This window comes from Cebus imitator, unplaced genomic scaffold (assembly GCF_001604975.1).
Source record: "Cebus imitator isolate Cc_AM_T3 unplaced genomic scaffold, Cebus_imitator-1.0 Scaffold121, whole genome shotgun sequence".
NCBI lineage: Eukaryota > Metazoa > Chordata > Mammalia > Primates > Cebidae > Cebus > Cebus imitator.
In genome coordinates, this window is record NW_016107436.1 from 4,190,523 (window position 1) to 4,213,232 (window position 22,710).

At 51.0% G+C, this 22,710-nt stretch overlaps 1 long non-coding RNA gene across 4 annotated transcripts in view; it reads left to right on the forward strand.

Moving 5' to 3' along the window:
• The window catches only part of LOC108312105, a 127,776-nt gene that overhangs the window by 30,009 nt on the left and 75,057 nt on the right, over positions 1–22,710 (forward strand). The window contains exon 1 of one of the 4 annotated variants that reach the window (XR_001828480.2): positions 6,709–7,044. The exons of 1 other annotated variant lie outside the window; for it this stretch is intronic. This is a non-coding gene — a long non-coding RNA (uncharacterized LOC108312105). Of the gene's footprint in view, positions 1–6,708; positions 7,045–22,710 lie in introns of those variants that run through there. 2 more of the 4 variants (XR_001828481.2, XR_005202042.1) reach the window with 2 other exon arrangements.

The following is a 22,710-nucleotide window of genomic DNA, read 5'->3' on the forward strand; positions in this document are numbered from 1 at the left end:
TAAAAAAAAAAAAAAAAAGAGAGAGAACTCACCTCAAATGGTTTTTGTGAGCATCAAATGGTTCAGCCAGGGCTCAGCGTGCCTAGCGCACACTTGGTGTTCAGGAAATGTTAGTTCTTCTCTCCTCCTTCTTCCACAGGAATAGCGGGACAGAAAAATGTCCCAGGGGCTTGGGGAATGTTTGAGAGGACTGGGGCCGGGGAAGGTGCCCAAAGAAGCTCAATGGGAGAGGGTATGTGTTGGTCCTAGGACTACCAGCCCCGGATGGGTCAAGACATGACATTGTGTGTGTTGGGGAGGTCATGGGAGATGAGGGTGTCAGCACACCCGTGGCTGATGGCCGAGAAGTCTGGGAGGGAAATTGAAGGAGAAAAGGTCAGCTCAGGTGGTCCCCCCACCTGCCACTCCCCCCAGCTCCTCATCACTGATTCTGGGAGAAGGAAATGAGACGTGACAGGTCCCTGGCCACCTGGGATAGCTTGAGAATGGAGACAGGATGGGCATGGGAGGGGTGTGTGTGTGTGTGTGTGTGTGTGTGTGAGAGAGAGAGAGAGAGAGAGAGAGAGAAGTAGGGAAGAAGGGAGAGAGACCTGTTATTCCTGATTCACCTGTCCCACCACCCCCTGCCCTGGAGCCCAGATTAGTCCTGGCATCTCAACTAGCAGAGTGACAGTGACAAGTTCTTTCTGTGGTTTAATTTCTCTCTCCCTCCTCCTTCACATCTTCTCTTCTTTCCCTTTCTCTTTTCTTCTCTCCCTCTTTTTTCTCTTCTTCCTTCTCTTCTGTTTTAGTTTCTATTTCTTTTCCTCTATTACTGTTCTTTTCTTTTCTTTTGGGGCAGGGTCTTTCTCTGTTGCCTGGGCTGGAGTGCAGTGGCATGATCTCGGCTCACTGTAGCCTTGACCTCCTGGGCTCAAGTGATTCTCCCACATCGGCCTCCTCAGTAGCTGGGACTACGGGTGTGTGCCACCAAGCCTGGCTAATTTTTAAGTCTGTCATAGAGAGTATTTTGCTATGTTGCCCAGGGTGGTCTTGAATTTCTGGGCTCAAGTGATCCTCCCACTTTGGCCTCCCAAAGTACTGGGATTATAAGTGTGAGCCACCGCACTAGCCCTATTTTTTTAATTTTATTTTTTTGAGGCAGTGTCTTGTTCTGTGGTCAGGCTGGAGTGCAGTGGTGCCATCTCGGCTCACTGCAACCTCTGCCTCCTGGGTTCAAGCGATTCTTCTGCCTCAGCCTCCTGAGTAGCTGGGACCACAGGTGTGTGCCACCACGCCTGGCTAATTTTTGTATTTTTAGTAGAGACGGGGTTTCACCATGTTGGCCAGGATGGTCTCGATCTCTTGACCTTGTGATCCACCTGCCTTGGCCTCCCAAAGTGTGGGGATTACAGGCTTGAGCCACCGTGCCCAGCTATTTTTTTTTTTTATTTTTAAGGAAATACTGTCTTACAGACAGACTTCAAGAGCTCCCCCACCTGCCCCCAGGGCCTAGCTAGCTCCTATGGCACCTCTGTGAGAATTAGGACAAGGCAACCCCTCTGGAAGGACCTTGCCCTGTGGGACAGGGTGTGGCTGGTTGATGGTGCTTTCTATGAACTATTAAAGGCATCTTTCCTTCTGTTGGGCTAGCCTCATACCAGGACATGAGTTAGCTAGTGGAGCAAAGGCTAGACTTTAGCCCTTGCTTTCCTCCTTGTGCAGTGGGCAACCTGCACACCCATATAGGGCAGTCCTTCACCCCTTTTCCCTCTTCTTCCTCATACTGAGGGGCCATTCTATACTGATGCCATTGTGTATCCCTCACATCCACGTGTATATTTCCCCACTTTTCTCCCCTCCCTTTTCAGTTCCTTTCCCTTCTTTCTCCTCCTGTTCCCAGCACTCGCGGTGACAAGTCTTACACACCAGGCTCTTTGCATGCCTTTGTATGTCTTTGTGTAACAGGCTTAGAATGTGTGTGCATTATTATTGCTACATGGGATGGGTGTTCTCGGGGCATTCTGTCAGGGATTGGCATATAATAGGTGCTCAAGATTGTGTGACTGGGTTGTGTGTCTATTTGCGTCTCTCCATGCATCTTGGCACTCTGGCGCTTCCCAGCCATTCCCTCCCCAGAGCTGGGAAGGGAGCGGGAATTAGAAGGGAACCCCACAGGGCTGAGGGCTCATCTCCTCAGTCTCCGCTGGTCTCCTCTCAGCCCATGGTTCTTTCACCATGATACTCAGTCTTCCACGGAGCCCCGAAAAGGTCAAATCGAGGGCCCACACTTGCCCTGCCCTGCCCCATGGGCCTGGAGGTAGGGCCCCCTCTGCTTCCCTCTCCAGGCCTCCTAAGTCCTCCAAACTAGAGCTGGTAGGGGAGCGGCGGTGGGAGAGGGGGGTGGGAGGAAGAGACGGAGCCTGAGGAAGCTGGGCAGGGGCTGGCGGCCCCTGGGACCCCTTTCTACAAGGACAGAGGCGGCACCAGCTGCTCCACGGAAGAAATATTCCCCAAAGTCAGAGTGGTCGTCTCGTATTTTAAGTGGCCCTTATTTATCACCGTCCTCCTGGGCTCCCTATCACTGCAAATGATGATAAAAGACAGTGGTGAGGGGGGTGCGGGGGCTGCTCCCAGCTGGCCCTGCCACACCAGGGGAGGCGCAGGCACACAGCAACACACGGGTACAGCGACATGCACGCAAATGCACCAACACACATGCACGATGGCATGCACGCACAGACACAGATATGCAGTACATCTGTGCCAACAGCCACACACACACACACACAAAGTGACATGCACATACAGACGCAGACACAGACATGCAGTACATCCGTGCGAACAGCCACACACACACACACAAACACACACAGTGACATGCACACACAGATGCAGACACAGACATGCAGTATGTCCATGCCAACAGCCACACACACACAGTGACGTGCACACACAGACGCAGGCACAGACATGCAGTATGTCTGTGCCAACAGCCCCCCCCACACACAGTGACATGCACACACAGACATAGAGTACGTCCGTGCCAACAGCCCCCCCCACAGTGACATGCACACACACAGACACAGATATGCAGTACATCTGTGCCAACAGCCCCCCCCACACACAGTGACATACAGACACAGACATGCAGTACATCCGTGCCAACAGCCCCCCCCCACACACAGTGACATACAGACACAGACATGCAGTACTATCCATGCCAACAGCCACTCACATACACACACACAGTGACATGCACACACAGACAACACAGAGCCTGATACAGGTGCAGGGACACATTCACTTGCACCCACATATACCAATACACATGTATAGTGATAGACACAGACACATATCGGCACACATGTGACAAACATGTCACTCACCAAAACAAGCATGCACTCACCCCAGGCACTCACACCTCAGTGTACAGTACCCACTCCTCGAGCCCACTGTGCTGATGTATCCACCATTTTCAGTGTGACTCTACATGTGTCTGCCTCAGATGACCTCTGCATAAAGGCCACTGTCTCTATGTGGCATCCAGCTCACAAGTGTGTACTTCACTCCATCCAAACCTAGCCAAACACATGGATGTGCAAATGCATTCATAGTCCAACCAAAAACAAAGAATATCAAACTTCACCTCTCACTGTCCACGGAAATTAACTCCAAATGGATCACAGACCCAAATGCCAGATGTAAAACAATATAACTTTTCAAAGAAAATACGGGGAAGATTTTTGGGATCTTGAGGTAGGCAGAGATTTCTTGGGTAGAACATAGTCATAGGCTGGAATTGCATATCATTGAGCACAAGCTCTGAAATCAGAAAACCTCTCTTTGATTCCTGTCTTACTATATAACTTGCTGCACTGACCTTGGGTAACTGACTTGCTTTCTCTGAGCTCATATGCCTTCTTGTACAATGAAGGTAGAATACTACCTACCTCTCTGGATGCCTGTAAAGTCCAGAGAACGAATGCACATGAACTAGTCTTTATTTTTTATTTTTATTGTTTTTGAGGTTCTCGCTCTGTCACCCAGGCTGGAGTTCAGTGGTGCAATCGCATTGCAACCTCTGCTTCCCAGGCTCAAGCTGTCCTCCCATCTCAGCCTCCTGAGTAGCTGGAACTATAGGCATGTGCCACCATGCTCAGCTAATGTTTCAATTTTTTTTTTTGTAGAGATGAGGTCTCGTTATATTGCTCATGCTGGGCTCATGTGATCCTTCTGCTTTGGCCTCTCAAAGTGCTGGTATTACAGGTGTCAGTAACGGTTACCGGCCTGAAATACCCTTTGAAAGTTGTGATGTACTGTATGAAGCTTGGCCAAGTAGAAAAAAAAGTTTTGTGTATTTTAATTATTCACACACACCTAGGCATACTTCTTAAATAAGCAGTCCACAACCCACACACCTGCCTGCCTGCTCACTCAGGGGAGCTGGGGTTGGGGTGTCACCCTGACCTTCCCTTTGTCCAGGGAAGTCTCCCTCCACCCTAATCCCATACCCTTTTCCACACCCAGCTGCCAATCAGCCTTACTCCCCAGCCCCAGCCCGCTAGTACGGCTCCCTGGGGGAATCTATTTTTTAAAGGTTATTAGCAGATTATTGGTTCTTTATCAACCTCAGGCCCCAATCTCCAATCTCCCAACGAAGCCATTGTCACCTAATACGACGTACTTGATAATCTTGGCATGAAGGTGGTGGAGGGCCTGGCGGGGTGGGGGCAGCTGGGAGGAGGGAAGGGTTAACAACACCGCCCCAGCCCCCACCCTCTCAGTCCTCAAATAGCTGAACTACTGTATGTTGTAGTTTTCAACTGCAAATCATCTTTAATAGCAGACATCACGGGATGGCTCATTACATTAAGCTATTTTTCATGCTATCTCCTGTAATATCCTCTAATCCAATGCGTTTCAAATCACCTCGGGCTAAAATAAGAGACATAGCGATGTAATAGCCTAGTGTATTAGTGGGTTAATTGCCCTGTTGTACTCTTTCTAGTAGCTATCTCTGGAATGACTTCTATATTAATTGTAAATTGCTTAATACATTTAACTCCTTGCCATCGCCCTATCCCCTAACGAAGAAGGCCACTACCCAGTTGCTTGTGTGTGTAGGTGTTTTGTGGGTACTCCTTTCCAACTCTGGTTCCCCTCTGTCTCCTTGGCCCGTGCTAGAGGAGCAGGTTTGACATATACTTCTCTGTCTAATAAGGGGAAGGGAATGAGACATGCATTTATTGAACACCTATTATATGCCAGGCCCCAGGCTAGGCCTTTTCACCAAATGCTGTCTCATTGGCACCTCGAAGATGCCAAGTAGTGGCAGCATTCAACCTAGAGGTCATGCAACTTGTTCAACGTCACAGAGCGATGATTTGATGAAGCTGTGGTTACACCCAGACCCGAGGGCTCCTAGAACCACAGTGGCTAAGTGTGGATCAGGACCCTGGGGTTTTGGATATTAGGTCAGATGTGGTCAGCAGGGTCCTGGGGCAGTTCCTGGTCTGCAGGGAAGAGACACAGCCCTTGGCCTGTGGGAGTCCCCAGTCTGTCGGGAGAGACACAAGCCCTGCACTAGGGGAGTTCCCAGTCTGATGAGGGAGCTCCAGCCTCTAACCTGGGGAGCCCCTAGACTGATGGGAAGAGAGATCCTCTGCCAAGGGGAAGCTCAGCAAAAAAACCAGCTCCTGTTCAGGGAGCACCCACCCTGACGGGAGGGATCCAACCTTTGCTCTAGAGAGTCTCTGGTCTGATGAGGAAAATATCACTTCTGTCCTGGAGGAACCCTCAGTCAGATGGGGGAGACACCGATCCACACAGAGAAAATGGAAATGAGGTGCAAATGCATGAGAGGCAGGCAGAGCGAGTGTGCATGGCAGACAGTAAGCTCGGAGCATGAGGCCAGAATCGGCCCCTCAGGCTGCAGGGCCAGACTGGGGGTCCCTCCCTGTTAGTTGCCTCTCTCCCTTCCTAGGTGTGTGGTCTCTGCACTTCCCGGAGGCTGCCCCTCTCCCAACCTGCAGAGGGAAGCCCAAGCCAGGGCAGAGGTAGAGACCTCCTCCTCTTGGTGCTGATAACCCCCAGCTGGCTTCCCCTTTTCCACAGAAGCCTCCAGTGGCCTGTGAAACTGGAGCCTGGGGCCTCTCCTACTCTCTGGACAGGTGACAAGTGGCGGATAGGAAGGAGAAACACCAGAGAGAGAGAAGGAGCTGAAGGATGAGTACAGGGCCTGATGAAAGGGTGTCAAAGTCACAGGTCACAGGCACTGGCGAGTGTTTACCTTCTACATAGTAGCACTTTCCATACACACACAGGTATACACACACACACACTTGTGCACACATGTGCGTACACACAGATGCACATACACACGTGTGGACCTACTGGGGCACACACAGGCATACTGTACACACACGTGCACACACAGGTACACACTCATGCACACACGCATGAATGTATACACACAGGTACGCATGCACATGCATGCACACATACGCACACAAGCACCCACACGCACTCATGTATACGCACGCACACACACGCAGGCACACACGTACACGCATGCGCACATACACGCACGCACAAGCGCACGCACACATGATGCATTCTGCCTGCGTCACGCGGGAGTCACAGGATTGGAAACATTGCTGAACTGCTTTCTCGGGGCGCCTAGCTGGGCAGAGGGACCCAAGTTCAAAGTTGCCTCACGGAGCCTTCTTCCCTCAGGGGCGGTCCTGACTGACCTCAGTCTGGGACAGAAGCGGGCCTCCGAGGCTCTCGGTGAGTTTGGACTTTGCGCCCGGGGCCGTGGCCTCCTTGCTCCCTGAGCTAAGTCCTTGGGCCAAAAAACAAGAAAGAAGGAAGAAGGAAAGGGGAGGAGAGGGAAGGGACGCGGGAGGCGTAGGGCGCAGCGGGGCGGCTTGCCGAGCCGGCCTGGCTCGGGGTGGGGGCTCGGCCGGAGTCCCCGAGGCGGCTCTGCGGCGGCCGGCTCGGGAGCAACCTTGAGCGCGGCCGCGGAGACAGTGATTTAGGTGCCGGCACCGGAGCGTGAAGGTAAATGGCCACATTTCACCATCGGGAGGTGAGCCGGCGGCGGCCGCCCTGGCCCTTCCCCCAAGGCCCTGAACTGGTGGGGGTGGGAGTTTTGCTGCTCCTCTCCGGGTGGCGCCCTCAAGGTGCAGGGCAGGAGGGCTGCGCCCTCCCTGTCCCCCCGGCCTCCTCCCAGAGGGAAGCTGAGAAGCAAGTGCTTAAAGCCGTTGGCACTTGAGGGCGCCACCTTCTTTCAGGAGTGGGTGGGCGGCGGCACCTCCTGGGTGCTAGTCCAGGCTCAGGGAGCTCCCCCAGGTCACCTCCTCTACTCATCACGGGGGTCCAGCGAAGGGAGAGGGGCCTGCCTTATCCCCACGGTGCAGATTAGGAGCTGAGGCCCAGGAGCTCAAGAGACTGCGGAAGGCCACAGGGCTGGAAGGGATGGAGGAGCCTGGGGACCCAGGCCCGAGCTTCCTATGCTCTCTTCCCTCTAAGAGGTTTGGAGTGGGGTGAGGTGGGGGTGCTTGTGGGTATGAAATATTGGCATCTGGCAGACCTCACTACTTTTGTGTGCCTAAGTCCTGATTATAAAAATAATACGATGGCCAGGCATGATGGCTTATGCCTGTAATTCCAGCACTTTGGGAGGCTGCAGCAGGAGGATTCCTGAGCCCAGGAGGTGGAGGCTACAGTGAGCCGTGTGATCATGCCACTACATTCTAGCGTGGGCAACAGAGTGAGGCCCTGTTTCAAAAAATAATAATACATGTTCTTCACATTAAAAAAATACAGAAATGTGGGTGTAATTTGAGAACCCCTCCTCCTTTGGGACAAAGCTTTCTTCCAGGAGATCCTGCCCCTCCCACCAGGTGCTCAGCCCCTTGACCCCTCCCATTCTAGGTAAAGCAGATGTGAGTAGAATGCTGGGATCAGATGCTGTGTGGCTGATAAAGAGAGGGAAAAAGAAAGAGCCATGCCAGGGCACGCAAACATTGCTGTGCAGGGGCAGAGCATGGCACGATAGCCCCAGCCCATCATTTTCCAGGCTGAAGCAGGGTGGCAGAGCAAGGCAGGGTAGAGGGGCCTAGGGCACAAGGTCCTGGCCAGGGAAGCCTCCAACCAGTGCCAGTCTACACAGAGGCCTGGAGCAGGTGGAAGGGAAATTGTGCCTGGCTCCATAGGGGCATCTGTGGTCACTGTTATTCATAACGGCTGCTTTTTATTAGAAACCTACTATGTGGGTGGTATACCTCTAATCATGCCAGCAGCCCTACGAAGTATGTGTTGTTGTCCCTATTTTATGGATAGGAACACTGTGGCCAGGCCCCTGGCTGGGGTTGGACCCTGGTTCCACTGCCCCTCAAGAGATTCTTCTTTCTGCAGCACTGCCTCTCAACTCCACTGTCTGTGTCCTGAGGGAGAAAAGGGGTCTACCAAGGCCTAGGGTAGCCTGCCTGGAGTTTGGTGGTGAAGGCGACTGGCCTTTACCTCCCCAGCGCGGTTTTCCTGGGATCATTCTCCTGAAGAGTGTGGGTGGGACTCTGCTCAGGGAAGTAGGTGGTAGGTGAGGTAAGTGGTGGTCTAAGTTCTCAGCTGGCCTTCTAGTTTCAGGGGCTCTGTGGGCCCCTGGCTCAGCGTTACCCCCAAACATGGGCAGAGAGGAGTCAAAGGCAGACAGAGGAGGGTCACTTTGTGGGCGGTGACCTGAAGGTTCCTGGGTTCTGAGGGTCCCAGAGGAGGATGTATGGGGTGGGGAAGAGGTCATGCTTGTGTTCTAAAGAACCCTTGACTGGGCCAGAGAAACTAAGTGGGGGTGGGAGGCAGGTGTAGAGTCTCCCTTCCCCAGGACAGAGCCCCTGCGTGGGGGCCAAACAGGCCACGGGGCCCAGGTGCCTAACAGGCTGAGGTGGTACAGAAAGCCTGAGTTCCTCACTTCTGATAGCTGACATTTATGGAATACCTACTATATGTTCCAACTGTGCTAAGTCTTCTCTTAGTGCTGACAGCTACTATATCCAGTAGAAACTCTGATTTTTTTACTTTATTTTATTTTTGAGATGGAGTTTCACTCTGTCACCAGGCTGGAGTGCAGTGGCATGATCTCGGCTCACTGCAGCCTCCATCTCCTGGGTTCAAGCAATTCTTCTGCCTCAGCCTCCCGAGTAGCTGGGACTACAGGCGTGTGCCACCACGCCCAGCGAATTTTTGTATTTTTAGTAGAGACAGGGCTTCACAATGTTGGCCAGGGTGGTCTCAATCTCTTGACCTCGTGATCTGCCTGCCTCAGCCTCCCAAATGCTGGGATTACAGGCATGAGCCACTGTGCCCGGACATGGGAACTCTTATTAACCCCATTTGACAGATGAGTAAACAGAGGTTCAGGCTCCCATCAACTGAGACTCTCCCAGGCCTGCCTCTTCCCACCTGGGTCAGGAGGGCACAGTGTTTGGGGAGGGGCCTCCAATCCTTTTAATCTCAGCACAGGGCCTGGCACCTGGAAGTCTTCAGCAGATGGCAGTTCTTGTCATTATTCTTGACTTATAGTGGGTAGAGTTTCAGGCTGGGGCCACCTTGCCTTTCAACCTGTTGTCTCCATGCTTGGCTCTGAGAGCCAGGGGTCTGGGAACCTCAGGGCACACCTCCCTCCCATCTTCTTCCAGATTTGTCTTTCTCCCTCCTTCCTGGCCCTTGATCTTGGAAAGATGCCTGTAGGGGTACATGTGTGTATATGAACATGATTGAGGAGTGGATGACTTCAGAGATGTCTCATTCTGTGATGAAGGCCCCATAGAGAGCAGGGAAGGGTGTCCTAGGAAACCCCTCCCAGGACAGGCTCTGATCCTAGGTCAGGGATCTCTCCACCCCACCCTTTCTGAGCTGGGACTGTCACATGACTAGAGGTGGATAGAGATGCAAACCTCTTTTCCCTTCATCTGTCTTCACAGTGGTGATGAAACCAGGGGAATATCCTCTTTCTGGGTCCTCAGCGCTCTCCTGCCCCCTTTCTTAGAGTCATTGGTTCATCCAGTGCCACACTTGGCAAGGATCTCAGATTCCAGCTGTTCTGACCCCATCTTCTGATAGATAAGGAAAGGGAGGCAAGGAGAAGGGGAGTGACTTGCACAAGGTCACACAGTCAGTTGGTGGCCGGCCTACAGTCTCCTGATGATGCTGGGGAAGGCAGCCAGATGAGCATTGCGAGGAGCTCCCATGAGACTGGGGGGTCCTGAGAAGTGAGGGCTCTCTCCTCCCCCCTCTTTCCTGGGGTGTTGTCAGCTGAGGCACTGGCCACCCCCTCCCCATCCCCACGCACCAGGCGGAATTGTCTTAATGCAGCAAATTGTTCATACACATGTAAGCAAATATCTTCTTAAATTATCTCTTATCACCAAACAGGCTGCCATGCTCACTGGCTGGAGGGCTGAGGTTGTCTTTCAATCCACTGATGATGGGGAAGGGGCAGAGAAGGGGGGGCCAGCTGACACCAAAAATAAACCGGTGGAGCGGGGATGGTTGTCGCAAGGGGCAGAGCGAAGTTGTCAGGCGGCGAGAGCTTGTGAGGCGGCAGGACGATAATGTGGCATGACACTTCTGAAATGAGCGGCCCGTTGCCATGGTGAGCAGCCAGGAGGGACCGGCTCTCCCGAGGCTGAAATAAAACACGCTTTAAATGATGTTTGATTAGAATTTAGATCATGTAACCGAATACCTCAGTCCTCCACTTCCCTGTGCTTTTCTGCTTTTCTTCTTTTCTTCTCTATTCTCTTTTTCTTCCCTCTGTCCCCACTTCTCCCCACCCCATGGCAGACACAGATACACTCACACAGGCACACACCCACATGCACACACATGCACACACATGTGGATGTGCACCTAGACACATGCACAGGCACACACATGCAAATGTGTACCCACACAAGCATGTGCATGCACATGCACACACATGCACACATATGTAGAGGTGCACCCAAGCACACACATGTGCTTGCATAGGCACACACATGCAAATGTGCATCCAGACACACTTGTGCATGCACACCCATAGGCACACACATGCACACACATGCAAATGTGCACCCAGACACATGTGCATGCACACTCCTAGGCACACACACATGCACGCACACACACAAATGTGCACCTACACACATGTACATGCACACTCATAGGCACACAACATGCACACACATGCAAATGTGTACCCAGACACACATGTGCATGCACACTCATAGGCACACACACATGCACACACATGCAAATGTGCACCCGCACACATGTACATGCACACTCATAGGCACACACACATGCATAACACATGTAAATGTGCACCCAGATCCAAACATGCACATGCAGAGGCACAAACACGTGCAGATGCACACTTGCACGGACACATCCACATATACGCACATACCTTTCTCCTCTCCCCACCCCAGTTGTTCCATACCTCAGTTGGACCTTGAATTCAAAATTCCCGCTCAGAGCAGATGCTGAAGACCCCTTAGGGGGTCATGGCACTGATCCAGGGTTAAGGGCTTGAGTCTCTGTTCTTTGGCTCTAATAACGATAATATTGAAACAATGCAAATACTCCAAATCCCTTGTTTGTGCAGCCCTTTATTCTTCATAAAGCCCTTCCAAATGTAAGTCCATATTTTGTTCTCACACACAAAAAGTGAGAACAAAATATGAGCTTGCATTTGGAAGAGCTTTATGCAGCTTTTTTTCTGATTTGTACCCATTTTCTAGAGGAGGAACCTGAGGCTCAGAGAGGCCAAATATCTTGCCCAGAATCATGCAGCTGGCAGGGCGAGAACCCAGCACTTCTACAGCCTGTTCTTTGGGCTCATGGCGGAAGCCCCTGTAGGAGAAAGGAGGCACAGCCAGCTCTCCGTACCCTGGATGCTCAGACAGTTACTTGTCCAACATATTTTGAACACTCACTTTGCCATTGGCTTTGGCCTGAGTAAACCAACCAAGGGATGGGCAGATAGGCCCCGGCTTGCATCTAGAGGGCTTTGGGACACAGATTGTGATGTTCTGGCTATCTTCCCCCATGTTTTGGTTTAGTAACAGATTTGTGTTATGTTTATGGTGTTTTTCCAGGGCAAGCTGCCCAGGTGGGGAAGACAGCCAGTCCCAGGGATGGAGGGTGCTGTTTTCTTCAATTAATTCTTTCTTTCTTTCTTTCTTTCTTTCATTCATTCATTCTTTCTTTCTTTCTTTTATTTTCTTTCTTTCTTTCTCTTTCTTTCTTTCTCCCTCTCCCTTTCTCTCTCTCTTTTTTTCTTTCTCTCTCTCTCTCTCTCTTTCTTCCTTTCTTTTCTTCCTTCCCTAGATAGATGGGCGTCTCACTATGTTCCCCAGATAGATGGGGGTCTCACTATGTCTCGAACTCCTGGGCTCAGGTGATCCTCCTGCCTCAGCCTCCCAAAATATTGGGAGTATAGGTGTGAGCCACCATGCCTGGCTTCTGCTGTGATTCTTGAGAGTAGGTAACAGAGGGCAGGCTGGTGCTGTGCAGGCTGGGAAGCAGGGGTGCTCCCTGGAATCCCCATTGTCTGTGCCCCTGAGAGCTTCTCTGGGGCCCTAGAGAGGTTGTCATCATCATATTCTGTGATGAAGAGACACAGCCTGTCCCAATGTCCGTCTTCCCTAACAGACCAGTGTCTCCAGATTATCTGTCTCTCTTTACCAGCCTGTCCATCCATTCATTCATCACTTCACCGGCACACACTTGTTCTGCACCTGCTGTGCACCTGGCTCTCACTAGAGTCAGGCCTGGTCTCCACCTTCGCAAATGTGGGGTTTGTGGGTAGGTGGCCTGGAGACATACACATACATGCACACACACACAGTTTCCTTCAGTGCAGAGCAAGAAGTGCTCTGATGGAAGAGGCAGCGAAGTGCTCTCAGAGTGTCAAGGATCTAGACTCTTTGTGTTTGGTGGGAATCAAGGAAGTCTTCTTGGAGAAGGTGACATTTGAAGAAAGAGTAGGAATTTTCCAGGTAGTCAAATAGGAAGAGGCAGCCTTGGAGGAGACACCCCGATGTGTGAGAGTCCACCCTTATCCAACAGGCTGGAAGCTCCCTGGGTCAGGGACAAGCGTGTGTCTCTCCCGTCAGACTAAGTTTTGAAAGGCAGAGGCTGAACCTCTGTGCACATCCCCCTCCCAAGACTGAGGGTTCCTGGAAGATGAGTTGGTATCTCTTATTTCTTTCGTCCTTTGTTCCAAATTGCAAGGCATTTATTTATTTGCATGTCCTGTTAGTTCTGTGATAGCAGGGACCCTGCTTTATACATTGTCTCCCTAATGCCTGGCACAGGACTTGTTCTATACAAAGGAGTCAATATTTATTGAGTACTTGCTGTGTGCCTGGCATTGTGTGAAAGGCTTCACATGTTACTAACTCCTTCAGTGCTTTAAGGCAGGAACCACTGTTGGCCCCATTGTGCAGATGGAGAAACTAAGTCAGAGCAAGGTTAATTAGCTTGTCCAAGGTCACACAAATAGCAGGTGGCAGAGTCAGGATCCAGTTGTAGGCGGTCTGGCTTTGAAGCCTATGCTGTCACCCCTGATGTCTCATACTCGGACCTTAATTACCTGTGAATTGGGTGGGCTCAGCTTCCCCACACAACCTGGGGGGACAGCACCTCGTGGCCGGCTCCAACAGCCTGGGAACCACTGGGAAGTTTGGAAACTCCCTGGTGCTTTCAAGGCAGGAAAGAGTGAGTATAGGGTGTGGCAAGGAGTGAAGCCACTGACAGATACCTGGGGTCCCCAAGGGAGTAATGGAGGGTGGGAGGAGCACATAGGTCTGGAGGGTTTAGCCAGAGTTGGGAAAGGACAGAGGAAGTGGGGCCACAGAGGTTGACGGAGGCGGGTGGGCAGGGACAGTCATTTGCCTAGAACCAGTTCTTATACTTCCCTTCCCCTCCTCTGTCCCTGCCCAGTCATAGTCAACATTTGAACCCAGCCCTTCACCTCCAGCCTCACAGCCCTGCCCTCAGCCGGCCTCTGTGAGTCTTTCCCACTCCATCTCCCCTTCCCCCACCTTTCTCCTCTGGCCACCAGTTAGCTTCCTACAGCAGATTTGATTGCTTTATTCCTGTGCTCCAACACCTTCCATGGCTCCTCATGACCCCTGGCAGCAGTCCAGATCTCAAGCCTGTCCTCCAGCCCCGGGGTGATCTGATCCCAGCCGTCCTTTCCGGCCTTGGCTCTCAGGTCAGTTCCTGGGGTCCCTTCTCATCGGTGTGTGCCCTCTTCATGAATCCTTTGTTCATCCCCCAGTCAAATGCTTACTCTGTGTGTGTCTCTGTGTGTGTGTGTGTGTGTGTGTGTGTGTGTGTGTGTGTGTGTGTGTGCACGCGCGCGCGCGCGTGTGTGATTCACCTCAGGTCTTTCCCAGCCTGGAGCACTTTCTCTGACCACTTCTTCCAGAGGCAGGTCTGTTATGTGCAGTTCAGATTTTCCAGTTGTCAAATTATTTCAAGTTCTTTCCTCAACTCTAGTTTAAGCTCCCGGAGGAATGGATTGTGGATGGCGGCGATAAGTGTGTGTCTATACCTACTAATAACAACCACCTATTCAGTACCAAAACAATTCACATCCAAGGATTCCCAGTCTTTGCACTGTGTCTACCTCCAAGGAAGTTTCTGTGTGTTTGGTCCACTTTGGGCCCCAGTTGCTGGGGAGGGAGGAAAATTGAAAGAAGCCCCCGAGACTCGGATTAGTTTCCATCAGGCAAAGCAGAGTCTTTCTCCCAGGTGAAAAGGACAGAAGTGGATAAAGGCAGAAGGAGCACAGGGAGAATCAGGCCGCTGTCGGGGCTGAGGCTGGTGAGGGCTGTGGGGAAACTGAGGCACCACGGCCATGCTGCCGGAGGGAGCAGGAGATGGAAAAAGAGGACTCTTAAGAAGTTTGGATTTGTCTTAGGAATGTAAATGCCCATTGAGATGCTTTGGTCAGAATTGGAGCTGCATTTCATTGTGCTGTGGTGATGGACTGGTGTCTTCTCTGAATGCAGCGTCCAGTGGAGACCAGCCAGAGGGTGACCCAGAACTATGCAGGTTATGCTGTCCCTTGAGGAATGGGCCTGGAGCTACATGTACATATATCAAGGTGGGTGCTATGGATGCCACCTGAACCAATGAGAAAACTAAGCTTGAGAGAATTTAGGAACACTGAAGGGAGAGAGTGAGTAGGAGGAAGAGAGGGAAAAAGGTAGATCTGTCCCTGACTCAGACCTTTAACCCTTGACCTCTAATCCGAGAGCTACATCTTAGCGTGGGGCCACCATGGCCATTGAGCACTGTGGTGTGGGAGATGTAGCAGGCTCCTTAGGCTAGACAACAACTGTATCAGTTTTGCTCTGTCCTTGGGGTCAGAGGTGGCCCAGGCCAAGGTCTCTGTAGCCATTAGGGGCCAGATGACAGTTTGATTCGTTAGCCTAGGGAAGCCCCCTTGTGAAGCCTGAGATGGGGAATGGGAGGGTTTGGGAGATGTGCAGCAGGGTGGGCTGGAGCCATTGGATTGCTGACCATGAGGCTTTGTCACCATAGACGATCTCCATTGCACGGCTCACCATATCAGTGAGCCTCTTCCTGTTGGCACAGGTAGCCTCATTGGGAAGCAGGCACCCTTATAACTAGGAATCACTTTATTTAATGGGTGAGGGGTGGGGCTTGACTCTGCACAATATGGCAGGAAGCAACTCAGGCTTGCAGGTCAGGAAATCTGGGTTCTAGGCCCCATTTGGCTGTAGGGGAGTCCCTGAACGTCACTGCATGCCTCAGTTTCTTCACTGATAAGTTGTGGGTGCAGATGCCCATTCTGCTCCTCTCAGAGGATGCTGCAGATGTGACAATAATTTGAGGGGTCAAGTCCACAATTCAAATGCAAGCTGGAGGTGAGAGTGGGGTCAGTAGCTGTTTAGCGAGATGAAGCCTGTGAGGATGGGCCAGTCACAGGCTCACTGATATAGTTTGGATATTTGTTATTGCTGAAATCTCATGTTGAAATGTAATCCCCAGTATGGAAGTTGGGACCCAGTAGAAGGTGTTTGGATCATGGGGGTGGATACCTCATGAATGGCTTGGGCCATCCCCTTGGTAATAAATGAGCTCTCAATCAGTTAGTTCACTGGCAGGCTGGTCATTTAAAAGTGTGTGGTGCCTCCCCCACCCCACTCTCGCTCACTTCTGCTTTCACCACGTGATGTGCCTGCTCCCCCTTCACCTTCCGCCATGATTGTAAGTTTCCTGAGGCCTCCCTAGAAGCTGGACAGATGCCAGCACCATACTTCCTGTACAGCCTGCAGAACTCTGAGCCAATTATACATCTTTTCTTTATAAATTACCCCATCTCAGGTATTTCTTTATAGCAATTCGAGAATGGCTTAATATGCTCACACTTGGTGTGGACAGCCCCATCAGGGTGGATGTCTTTAGTGAAATCCCCATTGCCGAAGGAAGGGGCTCAGGCAGGGCTGGAATCTGTTGAAGGACAGAGTCAGGAGACAGGATTCTGGCAGACAGGAACTGTCGTCCCTGCAGGACCCCTTGGGAAAAAGAATTCTTTGCATCCCTATTTACCATCAATTGACTTGGGGCCCTGCAAAGAATAGTATCAGAAATCATAAAAGCTCACACGTATTGAGGGTTTACCACGTGTCAGTCTCTATTCTGAGCACTTTACCTGCATTGACTCATATCTGCCTCAGTAACTCCATGTAAAGGATACTATTTTTATCCCCACTTTACTGATGCAGAAACCTGAGGAGTTAAGTGACTTTTCTTAAGCAGTTAAGTGACTTGTAAGTGGCAGAGTTGTGACTCAGTCTCCGATGACCCAGGGATCGTGCTGTGTTAATGCTCTCAAAAAGCAATCTTGAATCCTTTATGCTTCAGAGGGTGACTCCTCAGCTAAAGGGACTTCATTAGTCCCACATCCAAGAGCAGGCAGGGGTCCCTACGTCCTCCACCAAACAGCAAAACCTAGACTTGAATCCTACCCCTGGCTGTTATTCGCTGCTTATACATTCCTGGGAAGTGAGTTCATCTGTAAAATGGGTGAACAAACATTTGCTGAATACCTATAATGTGCCATATATATATCTATATGTAGATATATATATATTTTTTTATAAGGCAGACTTTTGCTCTGTCTCCCAGGCTGGAGTGCAGGGGTGCTATCTCGGCTCACTGCAAACTTCTGCCTCCCAGGTTTGAGCAATTTTCTTGCCTCAGCCATCAGAGTAGCTGGGATTACAAGTGCCCACCACCATGCCTGGCTAATTTATATATTTTTAGTAGATACAGCGTTTCACCATGTTGGCCATTGTGGTCTTAAACTCCTGACTTCAAGTAATCCGCCCACAGTGGCCTCTCAAAGTGGTGGGATTACAGGTGCGAGCCACTGCGCCTGGCCAATGTACCATATTTAATTGAAGCCTCACCACAACCTTATGAGAGAGGCATTATTTCCTCCATTTTACAGTTGGGGAAACTGAGGCACAGAGGGGTTAAACACATTACCTAAGGCCACAGTGAAACAGGCTGAAACGGAACCCAGCCTGTCTGATTTGGGAGCTCATGTTCTCTCCACCCGTCCTCTTTCCTCAGAGTGTAAGCCACAAAGCCTCAATTCCTGGGGTGATAATAAATGTGAAAAAGGAAATTTCTGTCATCAACTCTGCTTAGGGAAGACTGTTTGCAACAAAGTTAAACAGATTGTTCGCTGCAGAACTTCTCAGAGCCTTTATTATGCATGTGCGCACTGGGTAGTTCCAAGGGAAGAACAGAGTCAGTATGAACCAAATCTTTGCTGTGAACAGGTTAGTTGAGGAGGAAGAACCTTGGGGGAGGAGTGTTCCTTGGAGCTCACTTTGGGAAATGTTGTGCTTCATCCCGCTGCTTTTCTGACAATAATCATGAAGACAGCAGTGTTACTAACATCATAAATGGGATCATCCACTGGCCACAGTGGCTCATGCCTGTAACCCCAGCACTTTGGGAGGCCAGGGCAGGAGGATCACCTAAGCCCAGGAGTTCAAGACCAGCCTGGGCAACATAGGGAGACCAGTCTCTACAAAAAATTTAAAAATTAGCCAGGCATGGTGGCACATACATGTGGTCCCAACATCTCAGGATGCTGAGGTGGGAGGATTGATTAAGCCCAGGAGGCAGAGGCTGCAGTGAGCCAAGATCACACCACTGCACTACAGCCTGGGTGACAGAGTGAGATCCTGTCTCAAAAAAAGGTGGCTCCTACCTGTAATCCCAGCACTCCAGGAGGCTGAGGCGGGCAGATCACTTGAGGTCAGGAGTTCGAGACTAGCCTGGCCAACATGGTGAAACCCTGTCTCTACTAAAAATACAAAAATTAGCTGGGCATGGTGGCAGGTGCCTCTAATCCCAGCTATTTGGGAGGCTGAGGCAGGAAAATCACTTCAACCCAGGAGGCGGAGGTTGCAGTGAGCCGAGATGGTGCCATTTCACTCCAGCCTGGGTGACAGAGTGAAACTCCATCCCCCCCCGAAAGAAAAAAAAGGGGGGATCATCACTATTATTATAAGCTTTGTCTCAATTGCAATGTTACTTTTGTGTCCATGTTATTTGGGAACTTTTTCAGGACATTGCGCTCCTCATTCTCCCCTGATGTTAAATGCCCTAATTCCTTTCTTGTGCTCAGAGCAGCTTAAACCTCTAGGGTTCATAGTTCCCTGTGCCTGGAGCACCCCTCTTCTCTCCTCCAGGCCTTTACCTGGGCTGTCCTCTGGCTGTCTTCCCTCTCTCTCCTTTCCAGCCTTGTTCTTGGAGGAAAGTTAGAGAGGATTGGAGGGGAAGCGATTTGACCAGGACATGTGGTGTGCCCTCTCAGTTTCTCCTGCCTCGCCTTCCACAGGGCTTGCCTCCACAGACCTCCCTTCTGAGAAGCCCTCTCTGATGGCCTCATCCCAGGGCAACTACTTAGCTACTTGGGGCCTGTCTTGGTCTTTCGATACCTTGTCTATATTATATACTGTACAAAGGGTTGGAGTTTTTTTTTGTGTATTATATTTATTTTTTGAAAAAAGTTTTATCGAGGTATAATTTGTATACCATAAAATTCACCCATTATATTTATTTGAAAACTGTTTATTATAATCAATATTTTACATAAAGAGCACAAGTGAGTACACACAGAGGGATGAATTTTTGCAAAGTAAAAACACCTGTGTGATTAGCACCTGTCTGAGAAACAGGACACCTTCAGAGAGATTTATTAAAAACATACAAACCAACCCACAAGACTTTCCCTTTCCTTCCTCCATCTCTCCTTGCTCTTTCTTTCTTTCTCATTCATTCCTCCTCCCTCCTTCTCTTCCTTCCTCTTTCCTTCTCTCTTTTTTTTTTTTTTTTTTTGAGGCAAAGTCTATGTCCCCCAGACTAGAGTACAGTGGCGCGATCTTAGCTCACTGCAACCTCCGTCTCCTATGTTCAAGTGATTCTGCTGCCTCAGCCTCCTGAGTAGCTGGGATTACAGGTGCATCGTCAAGCCTGGCTACCTCTTTCCTTCCCTCTCTCCCTGCCTCTTTCCTCTGATGAGGTAACCAGGCAGATCCTCCAGCTGTAAAGCGTCAGATGTCGTGTGGGCAGTGCCCGGGCCTCCTGAAGCACAAATTGTTCTCCCTCCCTCCCTCCCTTCCTTCCTCTAACCTGCTTTATGTCTCCTTTCTTTCCTGTTATTCTAATTCTGAATACCATTTGGGGTTTATAGTGAGAGGCACAGCCAGAGTAAATGCAAAAGCCTGGGAAACAGTGGCCTGGGAGATCAGGAGTGATGGGGTCAGGAGCTGAAAGACCCAAGTCCTGGCTTGGCCCCTGCCAGTTGTGAGGCCTGTGGCTTGTGACCACACCTCCCTGGGCCTCAGTTTTCTTATCTGTGAAATGAGAATTATGACATGACTGACTTCAAACGGTGCTGAGAAGATGAAATAAGGTCTTTTCCCCTTATGGCTGCCACATGGTTACCATGTGCTTGCAATGCAAGAAGCTGTCTGTGGCATCTGCCAGACAAATGTATTCCTTTTCTTTTTTTTTTTGAGAAGGAGTCTTGCTGTGTTGCCCAGGCTGGAGTACAATGTGCGATCTCTGCTTACCATAACCTCGGCCTCCTGGGTTCAAGCGATTCTCCTGCCTCAGCCTCCCGAGTAGCTGGGATTACAGGTTTGCACCACCACGTCCAGCTATTTTTAAAATATTTTTAGTAGAGACGGGGGTTTCACTATGTTGGCCAGGCTGGTCTCGAACTCCTGGCCTTGTGATCTGCCTGGCTTCCTAAAGTGCTGGGATTATAGGTGTGAGCCACGGTGCCTGACCACAATTGCATTTCTTACTAAGATAAGACACAGATGATGAGAATCATTGCCATTTATTGAGCACATACCACCTGTGAGGGCTTTACCTTTCATCTGCATAACCATCCTGCAAGGAGAGGTATTCTCTCCATTTTATAGATGAAGAAATGAGGCTCAGAGAGGCAAGTCCTGAAGACATAGGTGGCCAAGGGTTGGAGCTGGAGCTTGAACCCAAGGAGTCTGGCTCGAGTGTCCACGCTCCTAATCACCAGGCAAGCCTTACATTAATTTCTCCTGGACCTCTTGAGGTCTGGCTGTAGCTGTGAGTCAAGTATGGTTGTCTCCTAGCTGCTAGGACAGGACCAGGCCAACCACAGTGCTGCCCCTTGGCATGCTGGGAAATCACCTGGGGGCAGGGATGGGATTTTGGGAAGGGGACAAGGTACCCAGGCAGAGCCTCGAGCTGTAAAGGGTCAGATGTCGAGTATGGGCAATACTTCGGCCTCCTGAAGCACAGAGCTGCAGCTCCAGGGTGGATCTGGGGCCCTGGTGTAGGGCGCTCTGAAGGTAGGGGAGTGGCCCTGTGGGGTGGGCATAGCTCACACCCCTGGAGCATCAGAAAAGAGGAACCTGCCCCCTGCAGACCCTCCTCATCCTGCCAGACCAGTGTCACTGGGATGGAGGGTATGAAGCAGGCCTGGCAGGACACGGCTGGACATGGGGGTGCTGGTAACATCCCTTCAGCTGGGGCAGGACTGAGGCAGAGTGACCCGTCCACAACCCCTGCTGAGTGCTCAGGAAGCCCTGGGGCATGGACTGGAGACTCCCACTGCTGGAGTCTGCTTGGGGAGTGTTGGGGACATCCCCACTCTGGTGCCTCAGCCAGCCCCTCACTTCTTGGTGGCATTCTGCAGGAGCACAGACCTCAACTGCCCTTTTCCTGGCCTCAACCATCCCTGCCCTGACCTCCAGGCTCCCTGGGGCCAGTCCGGACATCTGTATCCATCTTGCCCCAAACTCTGGAGATTCTGACAAATTTCCTTTCATTGCTTCCAGCCATGTTATTTGAAGTAATTAACCTTAATTTATAAATTTTTATATCAAACTGCCTTTTAACTTTTAGAACTGGCAGGAACAGCCTTATCCCTGGGCTCCTAATAGTTCTCCATTTAATCAAAATTCATCCATCAGGTTCCAGTGTTAAATCATCTTTTAATTGGGAGTTACATTCTGGTTAATAGTTTTATAATTCGCCTCCTCTAATAGTTTTTACCACAGGGATCTCGACTCCATTTTTCCTCACTCTATTATTGCTGGCGTGTGGTTCTGCGGGGATGGCTTAACACGGCCCCGCCTCTCTGGCCTCTGCTGGTCGCCTCTTTTGTTCTTGGTGGTCTCATTAATTCCTGAGAAGAGTTCTCCTTCCTCCTCATTACTAGGGCAGAGCTGCTGTTCTAGTGAGGGGCAGCTTTCTCATTTCTGCAGCCTTAGGAACTCTGGCCAGGAGATCTCCAAGAGAAATCTGGAGCCAAAGAAAGGGACAGATGGAGACGGAGACAGAAAGAGAGAAACAGAGAAAGCGGGAATATGGAGAGGAAGGAGCATATGGGAAGCCGGGCCCGCAGTGGACAGGCAGTTAACTGGGAGAGAGAGACAGAGGCGTCTAGAAGTGGACTGGCGCCTCTCTTGGCTCCTGTCACTGCCCCTCAGCTCCTGCCTTTCTGGGAATGGGGGGCCTGGGGTAAGGCAGGTGATGTAGGAGGATGGTGGCCCCACCTGAGACCCCAGGGTACCCTGGAGGAGTGGCTGGGGCTGAAGAGAAGCAGAGTAGGCCTGGAAGGTCCCTGGAGGTCAGTGGGCAAGGAGGTCCCAGTCCACTCTGTGGTCACTCTGGGTTGCGTCTGTGCTTGTTACCTCCTGGCGGCCAAGAGGATGAGGGTGTGGAGATCCCAAGATCAGAAAGGAGAGACCTGTGAGAGACAGAGAGACAGGGAAAAGTCAAGGGTAAGAAAAGAAAGGAGAGGGAAGAGAAGGAGGGGGAGAGAAAGGGAAAGAAAGGAAGAGGCCAGGCGTGGTGGCTCACACCTGTAATCCCAGCACTTTGGGAGGCCAAGGCAGGCAGATGACTTGAGGTCAGAAGTTCAAGACCAGCCTGGCCAACATGGTAAAACCCTGTCTCTTCTAAAATAGAAAACTTAGGCTGGGCAGGGTGGCGCATGCCTGTTATCTCAGCTACTTGGGAGGCTGAGGCAGGAAAATTGCTTGAACATGGGAGGTGGAGGTTGCAGTGAGCTGAGATAGTACCACTGCACTCCAGCTTGGATGACAGAGTGAGACTCCATCTCAAAAA